Here is an 8,484-nt window from a genome sequence, read left to right on the forward strand (position 1 = left end):
TGAAGCAGGCAGGGGAAGGGAAGGAAGAGAGAGACTGGATACCTCTTTACCACCTCAATCTTCGAAGACTGGGCTCAGACTCACACCATTTCTACATAGCATTGGTCCTGCCAAGTTCCTGCCCAAATATGGCATGACTAGATGAGCCCTGGTCTCAGCTACTGCTGGGCTGTGGCCTGAAGACCACACCTCACTCCTGGGGCTCTCCAAGGTGGACAAGCTGACTCCAAACCCCAGGATGGACTCTATATACCTGGATATCCTGGGGGCTCAGTCTCCTGCCCTTTTGAAATTCACAACATCATGAGCTACAATCTCTTACACCTGAGACAAAAGCACACATGTAGAAGCAAAGAACCAAGGCCTGTATTCATGGGCCACATGTGGGTCTCCTGTGAGCAGGGCCTCAGGCTTCTCCTGACAGCATTATTGCTCTGCTCTTCAGGGATCACCACCAAGCAGAAAGAAGCCCCACCCCCAACTAGACCTGGTTCTGGTAGATTAGCTCCTTGCCTTCTGAATTCTCCCCAGTTCCAGCTACCCTATCTGCTCTCAGCAAGCTGGGCATTGGGCATGGATGAGATTATCTGGAATCCAGAGAAGGTGGAGGCATGGAAGAGATGACCACAAAAGAGGCGCCCTCCACAACTGTAGCCCATTTTGAAGGGGGCCAATGTGGGAATTTGTCTTGTTTGACTATAAGTATTTCTTAGAAGAGTTTTGTTTTTCTTTTTTTTCCCATGGGGGGAAGAAAAGAAGAAAGGAAATAAATAGTTATAAAGTGCCTACTATGTGCCAGGCACTGTGCTAAGTACTTTACAAGTATTATCTCATTTGGTCTTCACAGCAATCCTGGTAGGCAGGTGTTACTGTTACCCCCATTTTACATATGAGAGAACTGAGGCAAGCAGAGGTTAAGTGACTTGGCCAGGGTCTCATAGCTATTAAGAGTCTGAGAACAGGTTTGAATTCAGGCTTTCCTGACTACAGACCTAGAGTTTCTCTACTGTGCCACCTAGCAGTCTAAATAATAAAACAGGAAGAAAACATATTTTTGTTTGCCAAAAGAATAATAATTTTAAGACAAAGGGAAAAAAAAAGAATTATAGCCCAGATTATGTCAAGCTCCTATACAACTACCTGTTCTTCATCTCCCTCCAGCTCCTCAGTTCAGTGGGTGTTACCCTGTATCCCACAGAAAGCAGAAGAGGGCCAGGGGTTTTATCAGGAAGGCCAGGACATGGCACCTGATTGGTGTGTCAAGGAAAGAAGTTGGAAATTTTCATCAAGGAAGATTCTAGATACAGTGAGGTTGCAGAGAATGGACAGGGCAGGTTTGTCATTTATTTATCCATTCAACCTCCATTTATTAAACACCTGCTATGGCACCATTACTGCCAGGCACAAGGCCAGACTCTGAGGATACAGACACAAAAACAAGAGTCCCTGCCTCAGGGAACTTACACTTTATGAGAACCAGGCAGGAAGTGAGGGCCTGTTGAAATCTGAGAGAGCCTAGGGAGAGGCTGTTATTTGATCCTAGAGGCAACAGATAGGCTTTTGAGGTTTTGTGAGTAGGCTTGTGATATGGCCAGGTTTGAACACATGAAGATGAGTCTTCCTGACTCCAAGCTTGGCACTCTATCCACTGTGCCACTTGGCTGCCCTTCGTTTGGTATACATGGCATTGAAATAAATGCCAGCAGATAAGAGGTTTTGATATTTTGCCACTTCTTCAATGCCAGCCGTCAGGGACCTGGGTCATCTACCTGAAGAATTTGCACTGGGAGGCCCTGGGCTCTCTCTTTATCCTGGTCTGTACTAAGGACATGTAGGCTGTTTTTGAGATTGGCTTTAGAAAATGCTTTTGTTGAAGCTCTCACACCTGCTGAATAACTAGGCATTTGTGGATTTCTGAAACACTACACAGATACATCCACTTCAGTCTCCCATTCTAGTCTGACTTGATAGTGACAGAAAGATTTACTTTTGGTTTCATTTTCTCTTGCCCCTCTCAGCCTTTCCTTCCCACTACAAATAACAGAAGAGTTTTGAGACGCAACAAAGAGAAGAGAGGAGAGGAAAAGGAAGAGCAAATAAGGGAAGAGGTGAGAGAAACAGAAAACTTGTGAGAGTATTCGTGAACAATTTGACTTGAAGCCTCGTGAAACAGGTGAGGGTTTTTTCCCCAGTTTTCTTGTCTTCATTGCATCTTTTCCCTGGAGCTTGAAAATTTTTCTCAGCATTAAAACCCAGTAAGAAGAGGCAAAATTACTAGACTGGTTTGCTATTTCCTTCTCCCATGGATCATCCATTGTCAGCCAGTGCTCACCACCATCACAACAAGACAGTGATCCATGAGGCAAAAAGTAGCTTGAGCTAATTCATTAGGAGTAGTCCAAGCTAAACCTTAAAAGATTGAGTAGGAAAAGCACAAAAAGGTGTAACACTAGCGGGCATCTAAATAACCCTGTAAGATTTACTAAGTGCTTTACAGAAATGATCTTATTTAAGCCACACAATAACCCAATGAGGAACCTAAGGTGCAGAGACATTAAGTTCATGTTCCTCCAGGTGGAATGTGTGGCTGATAGGATGGGAGCCCAGCTCCTCCTGACTCCAGTTCCAACCCTACTTCCATCTTGCCACATGGCCTCAATAAGTCCCATGTTAGAGGATGGCATATCGGTCACTCTTCCTTGTCCTCTCCTGACCCAGAATATCCAGTTGCTAGCTATTTCAAATGCAAAAGAAATGAGGAAAGTCTCCTTGCCCTGCTCCACATTATCTAATGAGAACAATGTCTTACAAGGTCAGGGTAGATACAGAGGGCAGCCTGCCCTCCATGTTTGGCATAGTGAAGGCTGCCTTGGTTCAACCTCTGGGATGTTCCCAGTAGTAAAGATCCACAGGTTACCTACATTGGACCAGAAACCCAGGGAAAACATCCACACACCAGGCAGAAGGAATCCCTTGTGACCTTGGGAGTCAGAGAGGATGATTGTCCCCACTCCTGGCTTCATTTCTTGGCTTCCAGAAAAGACTGTAACGTTTTTTACAGTTCAGCTACTTAGGGAAGGATTGGGTTCACCTGAGGCTCTGGGTCTGGGGTCTGGCTGCACCACTCCAGAACCCCAGAGCCCTCACCTGGAGGGACTGAGGTGGCCAGAGTCTCAGGCATTGTCTGAGCAGCCACGGAGGGGCTGCTTCTGGATTCCTCTAGGGAGGTAAGAATTTGGGGTCATTGTTCCCTATCTGGAAAAGGGGTGACTTCCACCAATGATTTTGTTTGTGTGGACCTAAGGTTTCTTTGGTGTAATAATCTCCTAGAGGTGAAACTCCTTCTACCAATGTAGGCCTACAAATGTTCTGCAATTTATAATGTTAGAAAGATCCCTGGGCCATCAGCAGGTTAAGTGACTTGCCTAGGGTCACAAATTCATGTTGTGTCAGAGACAGTATTTACTCTATGTCTTCCTGACTCTCAGACCAACTCTTCATCCACTCTGCCATGATGCCAATGATTAAGGATAGCTCCATGCCACAGTCAAACCAGAGAGCTCCTTGGTATCCATAAACTTAGGTCAAAAAAGAGGAGTCAGGAAACAGAATTTGAAGCAGTAATCAGAAACTTCAGGGTAGGATGGGGAATGGGGGGATGGACAGAAATCACCCCAAAGTCACTCAGGCAGCACTAAGAAGGGACTAGCACCAGGCACTAATAAAAAACTATTTGCCTCAAAGTATTTACCCCAAAGACTGTCCAGTTATCCTTCTCTTACACCAATGCATGGCCATGGCCACTGTGGACCTGGACCAACATAACGCGAAGGGATGTGATTATTGTACCAGGTAGAAATTTGTACATGGGACTTTCAAAGATTGGAAATATTTTTCCTATGTGACAGACCTAGGGATCAAGAGTAAAATGACAGGACATGTTGTCAAGGAACTCAGTGGTACAGTGGATAGAGAGCTGGGTCAGGAGTCAGGAAGACCTATGTTTGAACCCTGGAAATTGCCTCAGTTTCCTCGTGTATAAGAATAGGGATAATTATTGTACATACCTCCCAGACTTTCCATGAGGATAAGATATTTGTAAAGTGCTTAGTAACTCTTAAGGCACTATATAAAAGTGATAACTATCATTGCCATTATTATCACTATCATTATTATCTGTCATTGCCAGTTCTATGTTCCTAAAAATAGAATTCCACAAGCACAGAGCATCCTCCCTTTTGCTGTTACTAATACCTCACTCACCTAGGTAGTCTCAGTGAAGGATTATGTGAATTCTGCACCTAGATTTCTATCTAAGGGGCTCTTCTGCATTTGCAGGTGACCATGGCATCAGGAGTGCCCATGGAGGCCCCCATATGTCTGGTAGAAATCAGGAATAGAGAGTTGATGGTAAACCAGCAAGCCCTATGGATTCTTACGTCCATTACCAAGCCAGTAGTGGTGGTAGCTATTGTTGGTCAGTATCATACTGGAAAATCCTACCTGATGAACAGACTAGCAGGAAAGAACACAGGTAAGTGGAGTCCTGTCCTCTGGGAGTCTAATTTTGGAGGATATTATGCCATGGGGTTGGAGTTGCTACACAGTGTGTCTGAGACCTCAGGAAGGGGCAAAAGTTGGCCTCTCCTTTACTGCTGCCTTCCAGTCAGTCAACAAGCATTTATTAAGTGCCTACTATGTGCTAAAAACTCTGCTAAGTGCTGAGGAGACAAAGAAAGGAAAATCCAATCCCTGCTCTCAAGGAGCTCACAGAATAACAGGAAGACAACATGCAAACAACTGTGTACAAATGAGATCTATACAAGATACATTGGAGATAATCACTAGAAGAAAGGCACTAGCACTGAAGGGATCCAGACAAGTTTCTCACATAAGTTTAGCTGAGAATTGAAGGGAAACAGGGAGGCCAAAAGGCAGAGGTGAGGAGGGGGAGCATTCCAAGCAGGAGAGACTGAGTCAGGAGACTGAGTTTCCATCAAGGCTTAGATCTTAAACTATAGTACTTGTAAATTAAATCACCCCACAACAAATATCTTCATGACATACAGACCCAAATGCTCTAGCATTAAAAATGTGTGTGTTACTTTAAAAATGGGAAGGTGTCTTGCCCCTGGTTGCTGTCGCCTGGCTGCCTGTCTCCTAGTGGCTGTGTGTCTTACTTCCTGCTAGCCCTGCAACCCCTCAGGATTATCGCCTCTACTCTACATTATGTTGGTCTGAGAATGCGGTTGTCAATTACTCCTGTGAGTAATCAGAGCAACCAGATCACAGGAGTTAAGCATTTTCATCATTCTGAGTGTTCTCATAGTATGCTCATCATCAACTGAAAGCTGGGAGAGACCATTGGGCACCTCTAATTCAACCTCCCTCTTTTTACAATTGAGGAAGCTGAGCCCCACAGAGGCCTGCTGATTTGCTCAGTGTCACACAGGTAGTAAACAACAGAGGCAAGATTTGAACCCAGGTCTTGCTGCTCTCAAGTCAGGGCTCTCTGCACTATGCCACATTGTGACTTGGGTTCTGAAATGTATTTGGAACTGATTTAGTTTGTTGCTATATTCAAAGTGAGCCCTGAACAGTATCACCAAGTTTACCTTTTTTTTTTTTTTGGGGCAAGGCAATCGGGGTTAAGTAACTCGCCCAGGGTCACACACGATAGTAAGTATCATGTGTCTGAGGCCAGATTTCAACTTAGGTCCTCCAGACTCTAAGGCTGGAGCTCTATCCACTGTGCCACCTAGCTGTCCTTCAAGTTTACCTTTAGAATCTTCCCACCTCCCCTTTCTTCCCCAATGAATGAATGAATTCACTAAGCACTACATGCCAACTACTGTGCTAAGCACTGACAATGCTAATACAAAATCAAGATAGCCCCTGCTCTCAAGAAGCTCACAGTATAATGAGGAGATAACACACACACACAAGGTTTCAGCTTGAAGTCATGGAAAGGCCACTGGTCCTAAGGGTTCAGCAGAAAATCAGATAGTAATGCATCTCCTCTGTTGTCTTTTCTGCTGATTAAAACCACCCTTGCAGCACCATTGGTCAGTACTAAGGATCGTCTGGGGGTCTTCACTTGCTACTGTGGCTACTGAAGGAATGGAGGCCACAGCACCTGCAGGGTGAGCAGCCAGATCTAAGGGATTGTTCCCTGGACCATGGCTGCCTGGGGTGGGCTGGATTCAGGACTGGTGGCCAGGGTGAAGGGGATGCTGATGTTTCAGGCCTCTGAGACTTACCTGCTGCTAAAAAGTGATGCCAATAAGTGGCTGTTGGTCAGTTCTTGGTGGTGGTAGGGACAGATTCCTGTCTCACAGGATCTACTCCCCAGGATAATGGGTGCAGTGGCCAGGCTGGAAGCAAGGCTGATGATCAGGGTTAGAGATTAAGGGCATTCCTTTTCCCAGGGGTTTTGGGAGAAGGGATTTGAGACATCTCTACAAGGTCTGAGGAGAGGGCATGATCAGGATGGCGGCAGTGATCTGATCTTGCTGCTGTATGTTGATTTCTGCTCAGGATACCTAACAGATACATAGCAGCCGGATTTCCAGTCCCGTGAGGGCCAGTTGGTCAGCAGTTTTGTTCATAGCGGTATAGATGGAGGGCCACTTTTCCACAGGGTGAGAGTTGCATTCCTAGATTTTGGATTTATGGGCCAGACTGGCAGGAAGGCTGATGGTCTAAGCCATGTTGCTGTTCACAGGCCTCCTGGGCTTACTTGCCCAAATGAAGCAAGTGGTCAGCAATTGTAGTGGTGGTAACTAGGATGAAAGGCTCATTTCATCTTGAAAGAGGACACACTCTCTGAGTTCCAAGATATGACACATAAGTTAAGATAAATATAGATAACCCGTGAACCAGGACCTTAACTGCATCTAAACTGCAAAATCTCATTAATCATTCTTTGGTTGAATTACTTTTCACTTTTATTTGTTTTTATATTTTGCCTCATAATTTTCTATAAGACATGGTTAATAAAGAATTTTTCTTCTTGTAACAGCTGTGAAAATATAACCTTCTAGCCACTATTAATTCTTTTATTATGCAAGTTTTTTACCCATTTAAATCATTAATCGATTTGGAAACATGGTACATAATATGCAGTAATATGTCTCCATTTCTCAACAAATTAGTATGCCTCTCTGGTGAGACTCCATCTCTACCAAGGCTCCTCATGATAAGAGAAAGCCCTCAGGGTTACTAGGTGGTCAAGCAGGCCTCCCAAGCAGGGAGTCCCACCAGGGACTAGGAGCATTCACAGCACATCAAGTCAGGCTGCCTTCATTTAACACTAAACATTTTCAGTGCAGGAAGGTACTCAACTTATCACTTCATCAACCCGGGTAACAAGAAGATAATCATTACCAGGCTTCTCCTGGGCTAACCTTCTACAAGCCTCCACAACTGACCCCCCCAAATAAAAATGCATAGTCCCAGGAAATGATAGCAGGCTGTCATTGGTCACACCAGCCTGCTTTCTCCTTCCTGGATTTCTCTCTGGGAATCTGAGAAAGTTCCTTGCTGTCAGCAAGCTCACATAGAGCCCCAGCTGCATTGTTTTCTTTCCAGAAAACTCTCCCAGTACCTCACACCCCTCTAAAATGTGTCATGGCGTGTGTAAAGACATTTCAGTGATACTTCTAAACAGTGAGTAGGCATTTCTAACCAGCATCCTTTTTAAGGGTTCAAACATACAGTAGCTGGGTACCTCTGGTGCTCACACTCAAATCTAACAAATAATTTGTACAAGGCCCCTCTCTGCTCACCCCTGCTTTGCTACTGGCAAAAGTCAAGGTAAACTTGACCACCCAATGACTAGAAAATATAGTGTCAAACAACAACAATATTTAAAAACACTGCAAATAATAGTAATAAAATAAATATCAACAAACCAATACCTATGAAAAATTAAATGACATAAAAGAGGGAAAAGAAAAATTTTCCTCAAGGAGAAAACATTTGGAATAATAAGGGAATCATGAAGAAGTAGACTCTTTGTGTAGATGTTTGGTCCAGGGGCTTTCTGGACAAGCCTTCAAAGTGGATCAAATGCTGCACATAGAGTCAGGAAGACCTAACTTCCAGTCTGGACTCAGACACTGGCTAGCAACATGAGTCTAGGCAAGTCACCTGATCTCAGGTTCTTGTGTTTTCCTCAACTGTAAAATAGGTATACCATTAGCACCTATGTGGCCCATCTGTTGTGAGGATTAAATGAGATATTTTGAAGTGTTTAGCACAGCTCCTGGTACCCAGTAGGCATTCAATGAGTGACTGTGTCCTTTGCTTCCATTTCCCCATTAGAGAAAGATACTGTGAGTTCACATAAGGAGAGTTTTTAGATAATTTACTGCATCAGCATGAAACTGAAGCTGGCTTGATTCTAGGAAATCATCTCATTGCTGTGCTCTGTGTGTGTGTGTGTGTGTGTGTGTGTGTGTGTGTGTGTGTGTGTGTGTGTGT

At 44.4% G+C, this 8,484-nt stretch overlaps 1 pseudogene; it reads left to right on the plus strand.

Moving 5' to 3' along the window:
- Positions 1–2,041: 2,041 nt before the first annotated feature.
- LOC114031065 overlaps positions 2,042–8,484 on the plus strand; it is a 24,955-nt pseudogene continuing 18,512 nt past the window's right edge.

This window comes from Vombatus ursinus, unplaced genomic scaffold (assembly GCF_900497805.2).
Source record: "Vombatus ursinus unplaced genomic scaffold, bare-nosed wombat genome assembly UNPS02015035.1, whole genome shotgun sequence".
NCBI classification, from domain to species: domain Eukaryota; kingdom Metazoa; phylum Chordata; class Mammalia; order Diprotodontia; family Vombatidae; genus Vombatus; species Vombatus ursinus.